Here is a 23,562-nt window from a genome sequence, read left to right as displayed (position 1 = left end):
ACTCCGCTTGGAGTAGCCCTTGCTTACATTGTTTTTAAAAATGATCCAAGATGCACAGTGCTGGGATCAGGAAAGACTTTGCTACCTACCCCGGTGTCATCCTGGGGACGGTTAAGTATGGCGTATTTTTGAATGTGCTTGATGCAAATCTAGCTGTGAAGTGTACAACTGGGCCACAAGTGCTGCCACTTAAGGGGTGGGTGTGTGTGGGGCCCAATTTTTGGAAAAAAGGGAGACTCCGCTTGGAGTCACCTTGCGGTGTTTTACATGATTTTAGAAGGGCATGCCATGCCTATATCTGTGTCTCCTCCTCTTTTTCCTTGTCCTGCTCTTTTGTTTTCGCATGAGTCTATGTCCTTGTCACTTTCCCATGTGTTTGTGTTGTGTTGCGAGTTGTTTGTCACCTTTTGGACACCTTTGAGGGTGTTTTCTAGGTGTTTTTATGTGTTTGTGATTGCCTGCCATTGTTTCCTATGCGGTTCGAGTTTGGTTCGTCGAACGTTCGCCGAACCGAACTCGAACGAGACGCCCGTTCGGCGAACCGAAGTCGAGCCGAACCGCGACCGGTTCGCTCATCTCTACTAGTGACGGACTATTCACCCCTGACATGAATGTCCCAGGCAAAAGAGGGCAATGCGCGGGTGACACGCTGGTTCTTGGCGTTACAAATTTTAAATTTTCAGTGGAGCACAGAGCAGGCAAGGTGCATGGGAACGCAGACGCGTTGTCTAGAACGCACTGCTTGGTAAGTCATTGTGTCCGACCCCACGGGCTCGAACAGAGGGGGGGTGAATGTGAGATGTCGAGGGGAGAAGTACTAGAGAACAGGTATGTTTCCCCTCGGTTCATTTCATATGTCTCCATGTACTGAATGTGGAGCAGTCAGCCCATGCAAATGGGCTGGGAAAAGCTGGGAAAGTCAGATCTGGCTCAGCAATAAGTTAGTCACTGAAGCCTGTTTATTTCAGTGTAGTTTTGGGCTCGGTTTTTCCTGGAGCAATCAGTAGGAATGGCAGTGGGACTGGTTGCTCCCTTCTCCACATTCAATCCAGGTTTTGATTCCTCACTGGATCAGCTGAAATAATCAGGAGGCATTCAGAACAAGGAGACTGCTGAGGAGAGTAGTACAGGCTCATAGCTGCTGGTGCTGAGACTCCATACCTCCACTTGCTGTGCTGAGGAACTGACACAGTAAGAGAATACTATTTTGTTTCTTACATAGGTTTATTTTGTAGTTAGCATTCTGTTAGTTAGTGGCCATATGGCCTTAGACATTTATTTTCCTGTTTTTGCATGTGTAACACTGAGAGATAAGTGTACACAATAAAAAAAATGGCAGTGGCCGTATCTGTGTGGAACCTGCCCGTCTGCCGCTGTCATCTGTGAATCCATAGCCACTTGCTTGGACCAAAGCAAAGATCCCAGCTGAGCTATATCCCCTGTCTCACAATATATATATATATATATACAGTTAGGTCCAGAAATATTTGGACAGTGACACAATTTTCGCCAGTTGGGCTCTGCATGCCACCACATTGGATTTGAAATGAAACCTCTACAACAGAATTCAAGTGCAGATTGTAACGTTTAATTTGAAGGTTTGAACAAAAATATCTGATAGAAATTGTAGGAATTGTACACATTTCTTTACAAACACTCCACATTTTAGGAGGTCAAAAGTAATTGGACAAATAAACCAAACCCAAACAAAATATTTTTATTTTCAATATTTTGTTGCGAATCCTTTGGAGGCAATCACTGCCTTAAGTCTGGAACCTATGGACATCACCAAACGCTGGGTTTCCTCCTTCTTAATGCTTTGCCAGGCCTTTTACAGCCGCAGCCTTCAGGTCTTGCTTGTTTGTGGGTCTTTCCGTCTTAAGTCTGGATTTGAGCAAGTGAAATGCATGCTCAATTGGGTTAAGATCTGGTGATTGACTTGGCCATTGCAGAATGTTCCACTTTTTTGCACTCATGAACTCCTGGGTAGCTTTGGCTGTATGCTTGGGGTCATTGTCCATCTGTACTATGAAGCGTCGTCCGATCAACTTTGCGGCATTTGGCTGAATCTGGGCTGAAAGTATATCCCGGTACACTTCAGAATTCATCCGGCTACTCTTGTCTGCTGTTATGTCATCAATAAACACAAGTGACCCAGTGCCATTGAAAGCCATGTATGCCCATGCCATCACGTTGCCTCCACCATGTTTTACAGAGGATGTGGTGTGCCTTGGATCATGTGCCGTTCCCTTTCTTCTCCAAACTTTTTTCTTCCCATCATTCTGGTACAGGTTGATCTTGGTCTCATCTGTCCATAGAATACTTTTCCAGAACTGAGCTGGCTTCATGAGGTGTTTTTCAGCAAATTTAACTTTGGCCTGTCTATTTTTGGAATTGATGAATGGTTTGCATCTATATGTGAACCCTTTGTATTTACTTTCATGGAGTCTTCTCCTTACTGTCGACTTAGAGACAGATACACCTACTTCACTGAGAGTGTTCTGGACTTCAGTTGATGTTGTGAACGGATTCTTCTTCACCAAAGAAAGTATGCGGCGATCATCCACCACTGTTGTCATCCGTGGACGCCCAGGCCTTTTTTTTTTTTTTAACTATATTTTTATTCAAATTTTTCAATAACATAACACTGGCATAAGCGAATTCAGCATTGTAAATTCAACATTACATTGTCATATTTGATCATCCCAAATTCCATACCAATTTTTAAAATCAATAACCGTAACATGGCAAGATAAAGCAAAGGAAAGCAGCGACCCCTTACCCCATCATTCTTATCATTCCCCCCATTGAACCCTTGTGAACATGGTAATGACATATAATAAAGAAGTCCCACTCAAATCGGTTATTTCCCCCTCTCCTTTTAGTCAGCTTTCGGCCTTTCCTCCCCCACCTCCAAGCCATCCAATGTATCCTTCAATTTTTCAGTATGATACCAGACTGTGTCTTTGAAAGGTGACATAATCCTGACTATCTCCTCCCGAGTACAATAGGCCAGTATGAATTTCTTCCATTTGTTAAAGTGCTGTCGTATTCTATCCGCCCTCCTTTCTGCATCCAATCCTTCTATTTCAAGAAGATGCATGAGCTGACCCAAGATCTCTTCAATCGCGGGGACCCTAGACTCCAACCAATTTTTTAGTATCGCTCTCTTGGCTGCCAGAAGTATCACATGTATAAGTCTGGGTGGGTTAGTCATCTTCCCTTTGGTATCGTTCCCCTCCTCCCAATGGTGAAAAATAGCGAACCCAGGTGAGAGCCGAACTTCAAGACCCCACACCTTTTGTATACAACTTTTGATCTGTGACCATAATGGACTCAAATGGGGGCAGGACCACAACCCGTGAAGGAGATCAGTTCCACTACTCTTACACTTAGGGCAATACGTAATCCTGTCTGGCTTTGTTGCTGATGGAGGGAGATTAAAACCATAAATTGCCTTGTGCATAATTCTAAATTGGGTTTCTCGCCAATTCTCATTTAAAATTGATTTACGAAGAGCATTCCACCCTCCCCTAATTTTTACCCCCATAGACGGGTCCTCAAATTGTTTCTCCCAAGATTTAAATAAACCTTCCGGGTGCTGTCCTATTAATAGATCACGCATGGCTCCATAAAGAAAAGAGATAGATGATGAAGTTATTGAGTTCTTTACCAGACAATCAAAAGAGTTAAATACTACCTCCTGGGTCACATCATGCAACTGAGTCATAATACTATATCTCACTTGGTCATATTGGATTACTTGGTTAGGCCCCAGGCCATACTGCGCTATAATTTCATCTCTACTCAACCATCTAGGTTCTGAGGTGTGCAAGAGATGAGCAACAGTCCTTATACCCCTCACCTTCCACTCTTCAAACAGCTTATTGCTTGTCCCCTGCACAAACTCTGGATTCCCCCATATAGGCAAGTATTTGGATATTTTATGGGGAAGTTTGTAGTTTTTCCTCAACGCCTTCCACGCTGCAATCGTGTCTTTAAATAAGGAAGAGTGCTTGATTTTCACTGGGAGATTAGCCTGCCTAGTATGAAGCAATGCCACCAGATCCCAAGGTTGTGCATAGTCTCTCTCAAGCTCCAACGCTGAATAATGCCTAGAGCCTTTAATCCAATCCAGTATATATCTAGTCAAACAGGCTATATTGTAACCCCGAATGTTCGGCAAACTCAGACCTCCATGAACCTTAGATGCCATCAACTTCTTAAGCCCTATACGAGGGCGTTTCCCCCTCCAAATGAAGTGTGAAAAAGCTCTATTTAGCTGGACAATATCTTTATGCTTGAGAAGCAGGGGAAGTGTTTGAAGATGATACATTAATTTTGATATCGACATCATCTTAATTAGGTGGACTCTACCAATTATGTTCAATGGAAGGTCGTGCCATCTTTTAAGATCTCGCTCTATTTGGCTCAGAAGGGGTGGATAGTTTAGACTATAAAGGGTTGCCGGAACCTTACCTATTTTAACTCCCAGGTATGTGATATATGACTTAGCCACTGTAATTCCTTCAAAAGGGTTCTGCTCCCGTGTTTGAACATTTGTCCCTCCCAGGTATAGGAGCTCGCACTTTGACGCATTAATCTTGAAGCCTGAATACGCTCCAAACTCTCGCAAAATTTGTAAAATCTCGGGGACCTGCTGAGCTGGATTCGAAAGGAAAAGCAAAATGTCATCTGCAAAAAAAAGCTGACTGAATTTGTCTATTATTTACAGAAATACCCTGGAAGGTGCTATGTGTAGATAACAATCGTACCAATGGTTCCAGAGCCAGATTAAAAAGTAATGGGGAAAGGGGGCAACCCTGTCTGGTTCCTTTCAGTAACGGAAAAGGGGCTGACAGATATCCTGGAATGTAAACTTGAGCCTTCGGATTTGTGTAAATTTCTCTAATGTAGGTATAAAATGACCCCGAAAAACGCATTTCATCTAGAACTCTATAAAGCCATGACCACTCAATATTGTCAAAGGCTTTCTCGGCATCTATTGTAAGCAAAGCGGGAGATTCTCCTTTCAGAGGCCGAAGGTTAACCCTATCCAGGACAAGAAGAACTTTTCTAATATTTAGTGTCCCTGATCTTTTCTGAATGAAACCGGCCTGTGCTGGGGAAATCAATTGGGGAAGAATTATAGCTAGACGATTCGCCATAATCTTTGACATTATCTTCATATCTAGGTTGATAAGTGATATGGGCCTATACGAACCCGGATCCTTCGGGTCCTTCCCCTGTTTAGGGATCAATTTTATATATGCCCGGTTATTATTTTGGAAAGACGCATTACCGTCTAGTATGCTATTATACAGTTCTAGTAATGTAGGTAAGATCTCTTCCTTTACTGTTTTATAGAATTCTCCCGTAAATCCGTCAGGGCCAGGGGCTTTATAATTATGCATGGAGTTGATTGTCCCCAATACTTCTTCCCCCGTAATTTTAGCATTCAGAAAAGTGCGATGCTCTTCTGTGAGTCGAGGTAGTGTCACTTTAGATAAAAGATTATTATCAGGAAATTTGTCTCCCTTTTCCGACGAATAAAGGTTTCTATAATACGTGCCTAAAGTCTCAGTTATTGTCTTAGGGTTTTTGTGTATCTCCCCCTTTTGATTTTTTATTTGCATGGGTCCCTGAGTTATAGTCCTATTTTTCGCTAAGTTGGCCAGTATTTTCCCTGCTTTATTTCCAAGGCGATGTAATGTAGCTTCTTGCATTGACCTAGCCATTTGTTCCCGTTTTTCCGCCCACTCATTAAAAGCTCTTTGGGCTATTACCCATCTATCTCTATGGTCCCTATCAGGATGCTTTTGAAAAGAAGTATATGCTTCCCTCAATTTATGGGAGGTTTCAGTAAATTTAAGATGAGCCTTTTTCTTCAAATAGGAAACATGTGCTATCGTTCTGCCCCGTAATACTGCCTTCGCCGTATCCCATAATAACATAGGTGTGTCTTTATGTTGATCATTATGTACCATAAATTCCGTCCACCATCCCTTTAATTTCAAGGAAAAATCTACGTTATCTTTAAGGAAGGAAGGATATCGCCACAGATAGTCCGTTCCTCTGGGATAAATGTTTGCTAGGTCTAGCACCACCGGGGCATGGTCAGAAATCACCAAATCCTGGATAGTAGCTGAGTGGAGCGCACGTACCAGGTTCCCTGAAATAAGAAAGTAGTCAATGCGAGACCAGGAGCTATTAGCATGTGAATAGTGCGTAAATTCCCTATCCTGAGGGTGCAGTAGTCTCCACGCATCCCATAAGGCCGTGGCATTTAACAGAGGGCGCATAACTTTATCATGGCCGCGCGGTACATTTGGGGGGCCTTTAGTATTTTTCCTGTCCTCTAGCACAGATACCACCGAGTTGAAATCCCCCCCAATTATTAGATTAAAATGGGCATGTTCTAAAATTTTGGCCTCAAGTCGTTGAAAGAATGATTTGTTGTTTTCGTTCGGGGCATAAATATTAAAGATTTTATAAATTCCTCCAGGTATCTCCACTGAGACCATCTGAACCCTACCTTCCGTGTCCGCATATGTTTCCAGGACTTGATGTTGTAATCTCCTACTTACTAATGTAATAACCCCTGCTTTCCTTTTAACTGAAGATGACCCATAGACTCCTCCAACCCACAATTTCCCCATCCTCTGCATGTCTGAACCTTCCAGATGAGTTTCCTGAAGGAGCGCAATGTCCGGTTTGAGGCGATTAAGGTGGCGTAATATCTTAATTCTTTTTTGGGGGGAACGTAACCCCTTAACATTCCAGGTGACTATTCTCATAAAGTGCATGTAATAAATGGAAATCCTGCCTTTCGTTTACCATGTTTTTGCTGCCCTCCTTTGCCAAAAAAAAAATTCAACCAATTAGACAATTGAACATAGTGCTCACTTGCAATAACGAGAGTAGTAGTAATAATAATAACTCTGTGTAAAATCTTTGCTACTTCACTTGAATCCAAAATCCCCAAACATTTCAAACATCTCCCTCCCCTCCCCCCCCCAACTATACCATAATACTCAGACTTCACTTTTTTCTGATCATCTTCCAAGCTCAGTCAACCTTATACTTGTATAGCATTTAACCAATATAAAGGAGTGTCCCACCTACAAAGAAAGAGAGAAGGAAAAAAAAAAAAAAAAAAAAAAAAAAGTTCTCTTTCCTTTCCTCCGCCTCAGATTTCTTGAACTTTTTCCACTGCGGCTTCTCCAGCCTAAATCAAAAACAGGTGCTTGAACTTCATACATCCGACATTTGTCTATTTGTCTCAGGTTCCCTTAAGTTCCTTGTTTTGTTGTCTCCGGTCCTTCGGGGAAGCTGTAGCGAGCTTCACAGAGCTCCCTTTGGTCACTCTCTGGTTCGGTGAGTCGTTGCGCCCTTGTCCTGGAGAATTCCTGAAGTCACGAGGACTGTTGATCCGCTCAATAAAGGCCTCTGCCTCCTTTGGACTTGAGAAAGAATTGTAGGATCCATCCTGATGTCTGATAATCAACGTTGCCGGGTACTTTAACTGGAAGCGTATATTTCTCTTAAATAAGGCAGAGCATATGTATGAGAATGCCCTCCGCTGCCGTGTGACCTCCGCAGAAAAATCCTCGAAGAGCAAGATGCGCGAGCCTTTCACCTCCAAGGGATGTTTCAATTTCTTGTATGCCTGTAATATTTCCTGTTTATCGGAGAAGTCCAAGTATTTCATTATGACTTGTCTTGGGCGTCTGTTATTTTCACTCTCATCACCTCTCCTTGGCGGACCAATGCGGTGCACCCTTTCCACTTTTCTCCTTCCTGCTACTCCCAGGGTTGTAGGAATAGTGGATTCACACAATGTACGTAGCTCACCAACCGGGTATGTTTCAGGCAGGCCGACAATGCGCAAATTGCTTCTTCTGGAGCGGTTCTCCAGATCGTCCACACGGTCCCTCAGGATCAGATTCTCCTTGGCCAGACGCATGACTGTAGTGTGGTCAGAGCTGAAGTCCTCCTCTAACGTCGACATTTTGGTTTCCATAGCCGCAACCTGTTCCACCGTCTCATCAAGTTGGTTCTGTATGGCACTGAGAGCTTTTGCTATTGATGCTTTAATTGTAGCGGAGATGTCAGGTAGCAAACGATTCGCGACTTCATCAGCCAGACGCTTATAATCCATACCCTCCACTGTTTTGAATACATCCGGGGTCCCCGTGGAATCCTCCATCTCCATCTGATGAGTATTCTCAGGTGACCGAGGGACACTTAATTCTGTATGGGCAGTCACAATCTTTTTTTCACACTGTACGCTGGATGTATGAGGATTTTGTGTTTTGGAGCTGCTACGCAGCAGGTATCTTTCCATCAAATAGTGAATGAAGGGACGCAAGTTTTGACACTGATTTTGTGTGGGTTGTCAGACAAATCTTGATTCTGCTCCCCCTTTTGTTTATTCTTACTTTCACCCCTTTCTCCCCCCTGCCAGAGTTATATGAATTCTCACTGTCCTGAAACTTTGCAGGGATGTATGTTTAAACTTCCCTCCTTCAGCTTCTTTCACTTTCTCCAGAGCTTTGCACTGATTCTGTATGCCTAGAGATTCAGCACCTGCTTGTTAAGCACAGGTCTGGACAAGATGGGGGAAGGGCCCAGGGATTCCCGGCGTTTTAACTCTGCTCTTTGCGGAACTTGTCAGTAGCGTTGTTTGCTGCTGATATCTTATCAGGACTCCAGGAGATTTATTATTCTGCTGCCGGTTAACTGTTTAGTGCTGGGGGAGTGAGTGCAAGGTAAGCTGCGTCCTGCTCTCTGTGTACAGATCTGATGTTAGTGCAGGGCAGGCTCCGGCGCCATCTTTATCATGCTGCCAGATCTTGAGAGGGAGGGGGAGAGCGAAGTTCACCGCGCTGTTTCAAGTGATTATCTCCACGGCTCCCCATGAACATCCCTGCATTCAGCAACTTCACTCACCGGTGGAATGGAGCGGGGGAGGCTGGTGGGATGTCCGGTATATATGTCAGAGCTGCAGGGAATGACAGAGCTCAGGCGTCCTGTGTCCTACATGATCAGCGCAGGAGCCGGAAGTCCCGCCCAGGCCTTTTTGAGTTCCCAAGCTCACCAGTCAATTCCTTTTTTCTCAGAATGTACCCGACTGTTGATTTTGCTACTCCAAGCATGTCTGCTATCTCTCTGATGGATTTTTTCTTTTTTTTCAGCCTCAGGATGTTCTGCTTCACCTCAATTTAGAGTTCCTTAGACCGCATGTTGTCTGGTCACAGCAACAGCTTCCAAATGCAAAACAACACACCTGTAATCAGCCCCAGACCTTTTAACTACTTCATTGATTACAGGTTAACGAGGGAGACGCCTTCAGAGTTAATTGCAGCCCTTAGAGTCCCTTGTCCAATTACTTTTGGTCCCTTTAAAAAGAGGAGGCTATGCATTACAGAGCTATGATTCCTAAACCCTTTCTCCGATTTGGATGTGAAAACTCTCATATTGCAGCTGGGAGTGTGCACTTTCAGCCCATATTATATATATATAAAATTGTATTTCTGAACATGTTTTTGTAAACAGCTAAAATAACAAAACTTGTGTCACTGTCCAAATATTTCTGGACCTAACTGTATATTTATTTACAGCCAGCCCTTGCACTTTATTTACCCCGCGACCATCATTTTGTTAATTTCGACAGCCCTATTATTGTTACTTCTGTTATTATCTACATCCAAATCTAAAGAATTAGCCAATCTGGCTTTATCTGTTCACTATACTCCTAGGATTTGTGTTGTGAATATCAGTTATACTTTTGCTTCTGTGAGGCTCCCTCTTGTGGCCAGGAATGGTTTGGACAGAGACCAAGTGTGCTGGAGCAATGGGCGTTTCAATTGCTAACTCTCTGCCTATTTAAGCTTTTGCTTCATGGCTGTCTGGGTCGGTTATCATTTGTTCTTTACTTCACCAGCCTTTTCATCTTGCTCCAGACCACATCTACCCCAGATAAGTGCTTGTTTCTTTCTTAAGTTGTTTTGTTCTTTTCTGGGTTGTCAATTATTGTGGTTATTGTCAGTTTATTTTCAAGCAGGAATCTTCCCTCTCTGTTGCTTAGCTGGGAAGCTCCCTTGTTATGATCCGGAACCATGGAAGATCACCACAAATCATTGGCAAAAAGGTGACAAGAGCATTGGCAACTAATCTGGCCGCCATCCCCTTACTAACCAACACAACTAGAAGTAGCTGAGGGGTGAACTAACATCCTGTGCACCGTGAACCCAGCCGGAGAACTAACTATCCTAAAGGTAGGAAAGATGAATAACTCTCTGCCTCAGAAAATAGACAAGAATAGCAAGCCCCCCACATTCAAAGACTGCGGTGATATAGGAAAAACACAATACACAGGTAGATGACAGGATTAGCAAAAGGTGAGGCCCCCGCTGACTAAAATAGGAAAGGACAGGAAAGGGACTGATGGTAGCCAGAGAAAAACCCTGCAAAATACCAACTTCCTGATAGTACAAAAAGGCCCTCAGATCGCTCGATCTGAACTCCGTCCTATACCAGGTGCCCTTGTCATACCAATGAACAGAAAACAAGAATTATAACAAATTCAACAAGCCATAAACACATGGACCCAAAGGAGCTATACTCCACATAGAACTGCAGGGAGTTCCTCAACAATCCACTGAGGGGGAAAATCCCTGGAAGGAAATAAACTGAAACCAACCACAACAAATGACAAACCCAGATAAGCAAAAGAACCAGGCAATAAATAAAGAGCAAGAACTTATCTGGAGTGGATGTGATGTAGAGCAGGATTAAGCAGGCTAGAGATACAAAGAACAACTGACATCCGGCAACAGCCTGCAATCAGACCAGGACTTAAATAAGCAGAGCGTTAGGAAAGGAAACACCCACTGCACAACACACCTGGTCTCTGTCCAAACCCTTCCTGGCCACCAGAGGGAGCCTCCCAGCAGCCAAGACATAACTAACATTCACAACACTCCCTGCAGCTATGTTTGGAGTTTTTGCTCCTATAAGTCCATGTGTTTGTTGCTTCTTGAATTTGTAATTGTTCCTGTTTTATGTTCATTGGTTTGACAAGAGCGCCTGATATAGGACGGCGTGCAGATCGTGCGATCTGAGGACCTTTTTGTACTATCAGGTATTTGGGTTTTTGTAGGGTTTTTCTCTGATCACCATCAGCTTCTTCCCTATCCTTTCCTATTTAGTTAGTGGTGCCTCACTATGCTAATCCTATCATCCATCTGTGTATTGTATTTTCTTATATCTTTGAATGTGGGGGGTTTGCTATACCTTTTGCGGACTATCTCTGAGGCAGAGAGTTATTCATCCTTCCTTCCTATAGGATAGCTAGTTTTCCGGCTGGGTTCGCGGTGCATAGGATGTTAGTTTACCCCTCAGCTACTTCTAGTGTTGATGGTTTAGTAAGGGGATGGCGGCCAGATTAGTTGCCAATGCGCTTGTCACCTTTTTGCCAATGATCTATTGTGATCTTCCATGGTTCCAGATCATAACAGATTTGTATAATTTAACCCAATTTAGAGTGTGTTAACCCTCCACATCCTTGTGTGTTTTGTATACTGTAACACTGCATTTTTATTGTGTTTTTGTATGTCTATCACTTACTGTATACATTTTTCTAAAAATAAAGTATTTCTATATTTCATATGCGGAATTACTCTGTCATGCTGCCACCAGGGGGAGCCAGAGCTTTGCAGCAGAAGACACTACACAGAGCAACGAGAACCAGTAAGTAAATACACAGTGTTCTCATACACTGCCTCACAGCACAGGTGAGAAGCAAAGATGTAGGGCATGCGAGGAATAGTCAGGCAGGCTGGGTCAAACACCGTACGGGCAAAAGCAGGACCGGAGGAACGAGCAGAAGCGGAGTCAAAGTCAGGTCAAGGTCAGTACCGGAGGAAGCAACCGAGTGGAGAAATAGGAGAGGGGACAGAGGACAGGAAGGACGACCAGGGGACAGAACACAGACAAGCGCACGGGGGCACAGGAACAGACAGATCAGGATTAGAGTTGAGCGCGGTTCGTGGTTCTCCATTTCGCGGTTAGAGTGATTTTGGGGGGTGTTCTAGATCGAACTAGAACTCGAGCTTTTTGGTAAAAGTTCGGCAGTTCGAGTTACGTTCGAGAATGGTTCGATCAGCAAAAAGCAGGGCTTTTTACAGCTACAGTGTGCAGGGAGCCATCGCTGGCAGCCTGCGGTAAGCTGGTAACCAAGATAAATATCGGGTATCCAAGCAAAGTGCTTTGTTTAGTAGCCCGATATTTATCTTAGTTACATGTGCAGGGAGCCGACACTTCCCCGCTGGGCTCCGCCCCCTCCTGCACTCGGCATGTACACACACTCACACTCACCAGTCCCCAGCCATGCAGTACCCGGCACTGACGTCTTCAGCCCCACATGGCCCCGCTAGGCTCCACCCACTTTGCACTCCGCTGCCCGCACACATGGCCCCGCTAGGCTCCACCCACTTGCACTCCGCACACATTACCCCGCTTGGCTCCACCCACCTGGCACTCTGCCCACATTACCCCGCTTGGCTCCACCCACCTGGCACTCTGCACACATTACCCCGCTTTACTCCACCCACCTGGCACTCTGCACACATTACCCCGCTTGGCTCCCCCCACCTGGGACTCTGCACACATTACCCCGCTTGGCTCCGCCCACCTGGCACTCTGCACACATTACCCCGCTTGGCTCCACCCACCTGCACTCCGCACACATGGTTCTGCTTGGCTCCGCCCACCTGGCACTCTGCACACATTACCCCACTTGGCTCCACCCACCTGGGACTCTGCACACATTACATAGCTTGGCTCCACCCACCTGCACTCCGCACACATTACCCCGCTTGGCTCTACCCACCTGCACTCCGCACACATTACTCTGCTTGGCTCTGCCCACCTGGCACTCTGCACACATTACCCCGCTTGGCTCCACCCACCTGGCACTATGCACATATTACTCCACTTAGCTTCGCCCACCTGGCACTCTGCACACATTACCCCGCTTGGCTCCACCCACGTGGCACTATGCACACATTACCCCGCTTGGCTCCGCCCACCTGGAACTTTGCACACATTACCCCGCTTGGCTCCGCCCACCTGGCACTCTGCACACATTACACCGTTTGGCTCCACCCACCTGGCACTCTGCACACATTACCCCACTTGGCTCCACCCACCTGGGACTCTGCACACATTACCCCGCTTGGCTCCACCCACCTGGCACTATGCACACATTACCCCGCTTAGCTCCGCCCACCTGGCACTCTTCACACATTACCCTACTTGGCTCCACCCACCTGTAACTCTGCACACATTACCCCGCTTAGCTCCACCCACCTCGCACTCCGCACACATTACTCCGCTCAGCTTACCTGCGGTGATGAAGTCCCGCCCTCCCGACCTTAGCGCTGTCACTGTCCTCCATGGCCGCCGCTTGTCACATCTCCTCTCGCTGCCGACCAAAGACTGTCACCAGCGGTGACGTCACAGGCTCCCGCGATACTTGGCTGTGAAGGTCATTGAAGTCAGTGACATGTCTGCTATCAGCAGTGCAGGAGATCGTCACCGCAGGTAATGTACCTCGCTCCTGACAGCAGCACTTGTCATGCCCTGCAGTGACCTGGGCTGACCTATTGATGTTAGCTCAGGTCACTGCATTGCTCTCCCAGCCAATGTGGAACATTCTGTTCTTCATTGAATGGGACAGTGACTATGGTATGGATCGTCATGGGAACCCCTTGGATTACAGCAGACCTGGATTTGTTTTTCTTTCTAATAAATTGGTGAAAGAGGGAATGTTTTGGGCAGTGTTTTTTCAAATAAAAATGTGTTTGTCGTCTATTTTTTTTTTTATTACTGACTGGGTTGGTGATGTCGGGTATCTGATAGACTCCTGACCTCACGAACCCCAGGGCTTGATGCCAGGTGACAATATACATCTGGTATTAACCCCATATATTACCCCATTTGCCACCGCACCAGGGCATGGGATGAGCTGGGGCGAAGCACCAGGATTGGCGCATCTAATAGATGCGCCACTTCTGGGGCGGCTGCGGCCTGCTATTTTTAGGCTGGGGAGAGTCCAATAATCATGGACCTCCCTAGTCTGAGAATATCAGACCCCAGCTGTCCGCTTTACCTTGGCTGGTGATCCAATTTTGGGGGGACCCCCACGTCTTTTTTTTTTAATTATTTATTTAATTTAAAATAACAGCGTGGAGTGCCCTCAGTTTTGGATTACCAGCCAAGGTGAAGCTGCCAGCTGTGGGCTGCAGCCGTCTGCTTTACCCTAGCTGGCTACAAAAATAGGGGGAACCCCACATCATTTTTTTGGCTAAATACAAGGCTAAGCACCCCTTAGTGCCACATGAAAGGCACCAAAGGGTGCAAAATTACAAAATGCAGGAGAGTGGGACATTATGTGTCTTTCTGCCATTATAATGACAGAAAAGACTGATATGAAGTGTACAAGCAAAAGAAAATCACCAGAGCGCTCTACACTGTGAAAAGCAGTAGAAAATGGCACTGGAGTGAACATCTCATGTAGGTTGAAGCTATGGATCTGTACCGCCCTGGGGGCTCGGCTGCTCTCCGCCGAGCCGCTCGGATCCGGGCTCGGGTTGTCGGTGGCTCGAGCGCCTCCGGACTGGGGGCCACGTCGCTCTGGAAAGGAGGGGTAGGTTTGGTTGTTTGGCTTGGGGTGGACTGGTTTCACAGCCCGGTAACAGTTCGTGACGCCACCCACGGGTCGTGGTGAGGTGATGGGCACCACCGCTGCGGTGAGGGTGCGGAGGCTCGTCCGGGATCGGTGGTGGGTCGCAGCTAGGTGTTGACCCCTCCGTGGGTAGGGGGCTTGTTGGTCCTGGGGCCAGGTGGCAGGAGCGGGGGGTTGCAGGACGCAGGGGCACGCATGCGGTGCCTGATGGCACTGGTGTACTCACGATTAAACCACACAGAGTCAATGGTAAACCAAGTTCGGTGTAGATCGGTGCCCGCAGCCGGCTGCGTGAGTCCCCAGTGAGGTTGGTGATGTCGCCTTTCTCCTGCACCTTTAAATTTGCTATAGTGACTCCTATGCTTCAGCAACGGTAGTCCACTCCCTGGCTTTTGGGTACCGGAGGAGCCCTTTTGCCCGCAGGCGCTAGCCCTTTGGATCTCTGGCCCTTGGCGGTGGCTCTTATCCGGAATCGGTGGGCTGTTGCCGTCTATCGGGACTTTGGGTGGGAATGAACCCCTGAGGTCCAGACCGCAATCAGTAGATTTGTCTGAGCCCGGTTGCTTCTGGGCTAGAACGGGGTCTGAGTACCCTGCCTGGTGCTCCGGTTGACTTGTTAACTCCCCGATTCGGGTACGAAGGGTCACCACCCTCTTCTCGGTCCCTACGGTTCCGCAGTTCAGTCCCTGACCGGACTCCTGCAGACGGCCATCACCGGCTGCCTGCCTGACAGTTCCAAGGGGTCCTAGGCTCCGCCCTAGGCCCCTGACTCTCAGCTCGCCACTTTTACTCCTCTCACTACTCCTCTCCCCACTCGACTCACTTGTCCTTTCCCTGCCTCAGGCCAGCAGACTCCTCGGACGGCGTGACTATCCGCCTGGCTCCGCCCAACTGGTGTGCCTGACTAGACCTGAGGGAGGCGGTCAGGACTTGTTGGCTGCTGGTGCCTCACTGGGGTGGGGGTGTGTGTGGTGTTGTGTGTTGTTACCTGTGACCCCTGGGGGTCCAGGGCGTCACAGATCCTGGGTAAATTTATGTATTTTACCTCCTTTCAGTTTTTTTGCAGTATGCAAACAAACGGAAGGCACACGGATGACATACGGACCGTATATGGAACAGAAGCGGATGCCACATGGATGCACCTGTAAAAAAAACAAACTGTTTTTTGTGGACCGCGAAAACGGATCGGTTGTGTGAATGAAGCGCTATTCTGGTCTGCCGTTTATAAACAGCAGGCAGAAATAAGTGAATAGCGCCCCCTAGCGTCAGAAAATCTCCGTGGTTTCAGGGGGTAGCTGAGACCCTGGAGATCATGATTTAGGCCGTTTTTTCCGGTCCCCGCTCACGTGATCACCGGTATACACCGTATACCGATGATCACGTTACAGTAAATGACAGCGTCTGTAAAAAATTATTTATCTCCCATCTGGCATGAACAAACATGTCAGATGGGAGATAAATCTCCTCCCCGGTCCCCCGGTGTCGCCAAAGTGTCTCCCCCCCGACCCCTCCCGGAAATCCAAGATGGCCGCGCGCACAGCAGTGCGCCAGACGCATTCACCCTACTCCTCTGATTTCTGTCGCATGTGCTATGACACATGTGACAGAAAACTCCTCTCCAGGCCCTGCCAGGTCACCCTCTATAACCCCACCGGTGTTCCCCGGTGTCCCACGGTATCTGTGGAGCGTTAATCTCCCGCGGCCCTCTCCTTCACAATAGACACTGCCGCATGCACAGAGCGGCTGTCAGCTCAGCTTCCTGTGGTCAGACACAGTGAGTGGTGGTTATGCATCTGTAAGCTAAATGGGCGGCACGGTGGCTCAGTGGTTAGCACTGCAGTCTTGCAGCGCTGACGTCCTGGGTTCAATTCCCACCAAGGACACCATCTGCAATGAGTTTGTATGTTCTCCCCATGTTTGCGTGGGTTTCCTCTGGGTACTCTGGTTTCCTCCCACACTCCAAAGACATACAGATAGGGAATTTAGATTGTGAGCCCCAATGGGGATAGTGTTCCCAATGTATGTAAAGCGCTATGGAATTAATAGCGCTATATAAATGAATAAATTATTATTATTATTATTATTGCAATGCCCTGCTCATGAGGTAAGGAACATAGTTGATCAGGAGAGCTATACTACATTTCCAAATGGAGGTATGTGCTATTTCTGTTGCCCTGCTGAACGACTACCAAACATGAGAGTCCGTTATACGCCAGAAGAAAACACATCTAAATAGCGAGCTCTGTTGTTTAGTATTCATTCAGCTGGATAACTGGACTTAAAGGGGTATTCCATCTCCAAGATCCTATCCCCAATATATAGTAGGTGGAATAGCAGTAATATCAGCAAATACCAATATTTGGAAATGTAGAATAGTTCTCCTGATTAGGCATGCCCTTACCTCATGAGCAGGGCATTGCAGCTTTGATAGCAACCGTTACAACATGCTGCTGTGGACCCGGGGAGAGTGGGTGCAGATTCATTGCACCCACACTCCTCACATGGAGGGTCTGCACTCCTAGAAAATGGGGGATACGTTCCCTGAGCGTGTCCCCCCATATTCTAAACGGTCGAGAGTCGTTGTGGGACCCCCTTATTTTTTTTCTTACAATAAATTGGTGAAAGAGGGAATGTTTTGGGGAGTGTTTTTTCAAATAATTTTTTTTTGTCTATTTTTTTGTTAGTACTGACAGTTTGTGATGTCGGGTATCTGACAGACGCCATGACATCACAAACTGCTGGGCTTGATGTCAGGTGACCTTACAGCTAGTAGCAACCCCATTTATTACCCCGTTTGCCACTGCACCAGGGCACGGGATGAGCTGGGGTGAAGCGCCAGGATTGGCGCATCTAGTGGATGCGCCACTTCTGGGGCGCCTGCGGCCTGCTATTTTTAGGCTGTGAAGGGCCAATAACTATGGACCTTTCCATCCTGAGAATACCAGACCACAGCTGTCCACTTTACCTTGGCTGGTGATCCAATTTGGGGGGACCCTACTTTTTTTTTGTAATTATTATTATTTATAAAATAATTATAAAAAAAGAGCCTGGGGTGACCTCCACATTGGATCACCAACCACGGTAAAGCTGCCAGCTGTGGTTTTCAGGCTACAGCCGTCTGCTTTACCCTAGCTGGCTATCAAAAATGGGGGGACCCCACGTCATTTTTTTAAACTTTTTTTTAATGGGCTTCCCTGTATTTTGATTGCCAGCCAAGGTAACACCAGGCAGATGGGCTGGCAACCTGTAGCTGTCTGCTTTATCTGCGCTGAAAATCAAAAATACCGCGGAGCGCTACGTCATTTTTTTAATGATTTATTTTTACAGTTCTGTCATGTCAGGCAATCAAAATACACGGAAGCACTTTTTTTTTTAGTTATTTAAATAAATAATTAAAAAAAAAATATATGGGCTCCCGCTGCATTTTTTGTATTGCTAGCTATGGGTAATCCAAGCAGCTACTGGCTGCCAACCCCCACTGCTTGGTGTTACCTTCACTGGCAATGGAAAATCCAGGAAAGCATTTTTTTACTTTTTTTGCCAAAAAACTAAAAAAAAAAAAAAATGACGTGAGCTTCTCCATCTTTTTGTATGCTAGCCAGGTACAGCAGGCAGGTACGGCTGCCCCCAACCCCCAGCTGCCTATTTGTATCCGGCTGGGAATTTAAAATATAGGGAAACCCTTTTTTTAATTATTTCATGAATTTCATGAAATAATTAAAAAACAAATGACATGGGCTTCTCCCCATTTTTGTGTCCAGCCAGGTACAACTAGGCAGCTGGGGATTGGAATCCGCAGCACAGGTTAGCCCGAGGTTTCTGGGCGCCTCTGATGCGAATTGCAATCCGCAGTCGCCCCAGAAAATGGCGCTTTCATAGAAGCGCCATCATCTGGCGCTGTAGCCAACTCTTCAAGCAGCCCTGAAGCCGGGTGGCTTGCTGAGTAATCATGAGTTAATACTGGCTTTGTATTACTAGCTAGTATTAAGCCAGAGATTCTTAATGTCAGGCAAGTTTGACCCGGCCATTAAGAATCTATAATAAAGGGTTAAAAAAAGACACCACACACAGTTAAAATACTTTAATAGAAATAAATACACAGACACATTACAGACTCCATGTATATTACTCCCTCTTATCCCTCCACGATCCATGGTCTTCTGTCTTCTTTCTCCTTCAACACATTCAGCTCTGCTACATCAGCAGCGGTGCATGTGAGAAAGGACGCTGCTTCCCGTGCAGCCTGAGTGATCAGAGGCTCCGTGCTGAATAGCGGTGATGTCACCATTGACAGGCGAGTTGCTATAGCAACGGTGATCTCCGTTATTAACCGGCTGTGGCAGGCGGTGAATAAGGGAACGGGGAAGCAGACCGGGAAACCGACCGTGTGCCAGAGCATCTCGCCAGTACACGGAGATACACAAACAATCACCGCGTACTGGAGAGATGCACTGACAGGACCTAGGACAGGCCATGACGTCTAGCCATGTGACCAGTCTGTAGCCAATGAGATAACAGACACGTGACTGGTCACATGCTATTTTGACGACATCACGTAGGTCCTGTCATCACTGCTGGTTACCGGGAAGATGCAGCGATTATCGGGAGGAATAGCGGCAGGAGACAGAGTGCAGGACGCATCCCGGGGACCGGTAAGTGATATGGCAATGTTTATTAACTGTATGTGTACATTTATAACGTGTTTTTATGTGTTTGTGATTGCCTCCCATTGTTTCCTATGGGGTTCGAGCGGTTCGCCGAACCAGTTCGCCGAACCGAACTCGAACGAGACCTCCTTCGGCGAACCAAGCTCGAGCCGAACCGCGACCGGTTCGCTCATCTCTAATCAGGATATCACTCACAGGACCAGCAATCACAGGCAAAGCAGTGCTAAGCTTATAGCCGGCACTGGTTCACTGGAAATGTCAGCTTTTAAGGCATCCAAGGTCCGGAAGTGAGGCCCGAGAGAAGGCTCCACCCCCTAGCCATGTGGACGGGGAGGCGAACCATGACAGTACCCCCTCCTCAAGGGGGGGCCACCGGACCCCCAGGAAACTTCCGGTGGAAAGCCGCAATCAACCGATCGGCCCGCACGGATCGAGCCGGCACCCAGGTCCTGTCATCCGGACCGTAACCCTTCCAATGGATCAGATACTGGAGGGAACTAGGAACCCAACAAGAATCGATAATATGCTGGATCTCGTACTCCTCCTCACCGTCCACCAATATTGGAGCCGGGGGCATCTGAGAATCCACCACAGATAGAACAAATGGCTTAAGCAAGAGGTATGAAATACGTTAGGAATACGCAAGGTCTGGGGCAGTTGTAACCGAAAGACCACCGGGTTGATCACTTGAATGATCTCATAGGGTCCTATAAACTTAGGACCCAACTTAGCAGACGGAACCCTAAGCCTAATATTCCGAGTGGACAGCCACACTTTGTCCCCCACTTGAAAGGGGGGTCCCAGAGAACGGCATTTGTCCGCTTGGCGTTTCTGGGACTGTTGAGCGTCTCGATACACCGTCGTACCTCCTTCCACACCTCCCCCAGATACTGAACGACGGACTCGGCCCCTGGACACCCCGAATCCATTCTAGAGAAGGTCCCGAAGTGAGGGTGAAACCCGTAATTACAGAAGAAGGGAGAAGTCCCCGTAGACTGATGGACTCTGCTATTGAATGCAAACTCCGCAAGGGGCAAAAACGTACACCAATCCTCCTGCTGAGCAGAAACAAAGCACTGCAGGATTTGCTCAAGGGTCTGATTCGTCCTCTCCGTCTGCCCATTGGACTCGGGATGATAGGCGGACAAGAAGGACAACTCAATTCCCAACCGCCTGCACAAGGCCCTCCAAAACCGAGAAATGAATTGTACCCCCCTGTCAGACACAACATTCAGGGGCAACCCATGTAACCGAACCACCTGGTCACAATAAAGTGGTTGGCAAGGGCCGCAGCATTAGGTAGACCGGAGAGGGGAACAAAATGTGCCTGTTTACTAAAACGATCCACCACCACCCACATCACAGTCATACCATTTGAGACAGGGAGGTCCGTAATGAAATCAATGGACAAGTGGGTCCATGGTCTTTCAGGAACAGGTAATGGAACCAGTTCCCCGGCCAGCCGGTTACGACATACCTTAGCACGGGCACATGTAGCACAGGCAGACACAAACCCAGCAACATCTGAGTGAAGCGATGGCCACCAAAACAGTCAAGCAACAGCCCTGCGAGTGGCTGTAATTCCAGGATGGCCGCTAAGTACGGACTCATGGAAATCTTGAAGTACTCGTATCCGGAGGTGCAAAGGGACAAACAGTTTAGTGTCTGGAGCGGAAGATGGAGCTGAGGACTGAGCCTCCCTGACCTCAGCCTCTAACTTGGATGACAAGGCAGCGACCACCACCCCTCGCGGAAGAATGGAGGAAGGATGCTCTGGAGGTGACACAGGGTCCAAACTACGGGACAGTGCATCTGCCCTCACGTTTTTAGACCCCGGCTGAAAAGTAATACAAAACTGTAATCTAGAAAAAAAAAAAGAGCCCACCTCGCTTGTCGAGCCGTCAATCTCTTGGCGGACTCGATATACGCAAGGTTTTTATGATCAGTGATGACAGTAATACAGTGAACAGCACCCTCCAAAAAATGCCTCCATTCTTCAAATGCCAACTTTACCGCCAATAATTCACGGTTACCCACATCATAATTCCTCTCAGCCGGAGTGACTTTCTTGGAGAAGAATGCACATGGTCGCAGATTAGTCAGAGTAGCAGGGCCCTGAGAGAGAACAGCTCCCACCCCCACCTCTGAGGCGTCCACCTCCACAATAAACGGCGCCTCGAGGTCAGGCTGTACCAGGACCGGGGCGGACATGAGCCGATCCTTCAACTCAAGAAAGGCCTGGACAGCCGTTTGTGACCAGTTCTGCAGATCTGCCCCTTTCCGTGTAAGGTCAGTCAATGGCTTGGCAATTTGAGAAAACCCCTTAATGAACCTTCGATAATAATTTGCGAAACCCAAAAAGCGTTGTAGCGCCTTGATATCCCTGGGTTGCACCCAATCCACGATAGCCTGCACCTTTCCTGGGTCCATTTTAAACCCATCACGAGAAAGGAGTAAAAACAAAAAAGGCTATTTCCTGAACAGAGAAAACACATTTTTCAAGCTTGGCAAACAGATGGTTATCACGTAATCTCTGTAATACTGAGCGAACATGCGTAATATGCGTATCCCTATCGGCAGAATAAATCAAAATGTCATCGAGATAGATGACCACAAAACGACCAAGAAAATCAAAGAAGATATCATTGATGAAATTTTGAAACACCGCAGGAGCATTTGTTAGACCAAAAGGCATCACCAAATTCTCAAATAACCCCTCTGACGTCAGAAAGGCCGTTTTCCACTCATCCCCTTCTCTAATACGGATAAGATTATAGGCCCCCCTGAGGTCTAGTTTGGTAAACCACCGGGTTTCAGAGAGTTGGTTGTAGACATCAGGGATGAGTGGAGGTGGATACGTGTTTTTCACAGTAATTTTGTTCAATTCTCGGAAATCGAGATATGGCCTTAATCCTCCGTCCTTCATCTTTACAAAAAAGAACCCAGTGGCCACAGGGGAAGAAGAAGAATGGATATGCCCTTTACGTATATTATCAGATATGTACGATTTCATAGCAGCCCATTCTGGACCCGAGAGGTGATATAAACGGGCCTTGGGCAATTTGGTAATGGGAAGCAAATCGATGGCACAGTCATATGGGCGATGAGGCGGAAAAACCTCGGCCTCTGTTTCCGAGAATACGTCTCCGTAGTCCCTCAGGTATTCCGGAAGACCCTCAGGACTTACGGAGAACACAGGTACAGATTGTAAACACCTTTTATGACAAGCAGGACTCCATTTGACTATGGTACGACACTCCCAATCAATAACGGGATTATGTAACATTAACCATGGATACCCCAACACTAATCCAGCAGGGAGATTGGCCATTACAAAACAAGAAATAGTTTCAGAATGCTGAGACCCGATCACCAGAGTAAATTTTTCTGTAGCAAACCGAATGAGGTTTTGAGGCAGCAGTGTTTTATCAATTGCCAGGAGTTGAATGGGTCCTTCTAACCTCACTGTCCCTAACTCTAATCTTTGGACCAACTCAGAGTCAATGAAGTTCATAGCGGACCCACAGTCAACAAAGGGAGTAGCAGACCAGACCGACTCCTTGACCCAGAGGTCAACATTCAGAAGTATCTTATTGGAGGAGAGGAAAGGTACCTGATAGTCTGGGCAACTTCCTCGACCATTACCCAGACTTAGAAATTTCCCGACGACTGTTTAGCAAAGGGGCAAGCGGGGCAGTCTTTCCTCCAGTGTCCATGGTGTCCACAATAGAAGCACAGCTTGAGATCCCGGCATCTTCTCCTCTCCTTCTCATCCAGACTGATGGCTCCAACTTCCATGTGTTCCGTAGCCGGCAACAAAAAAGTGCCCTAGGTAGAGGGGGCGGAATCTCACGCATGGTGCCCCTTCTTTCCCGTAATCTGCGGTCCATACGAACGGCCTCCGTCATCGCATCATCCAAGGTGCTGAGAGGATGGTGCAGAGCCAAGGCATCTTTCAGTGAGTCTGAAAGACCTCTCCGGAATTGGCACCTAAGTGCAGAATCATTCCACCGTACCTCAGTGGACCACTGCCGAAACTCAGAACAATATAGCTCAGCAGTGTGGTTTCCCTGAGTGAGACACATGATCCTGTCCTCAGCCACCCATACACGGTCTGGTTCATCATATATCACCCCGAGGGAG

Source organism: Anomaloglossus baeobatrachus, unplaced genomic scaffold (genome assembly GCF_048569485.1).
Source record: "Anomaloglossus baeobatrachus isolate aAnoBae1 unplaced genomic scaffold, aAnoBae1.hap1 Scaffold_274, whole genome shotgun sequence".
Lineage (NCBI taxonomy): Eukaryota > Metazoa > Chordata > Amphibia > Anura > Aromobatidae > Anomaloglossus > Anomaloglossus baeobatrachus.
This window is presented reverse-complemented; position numbering follows the sequence as displayed.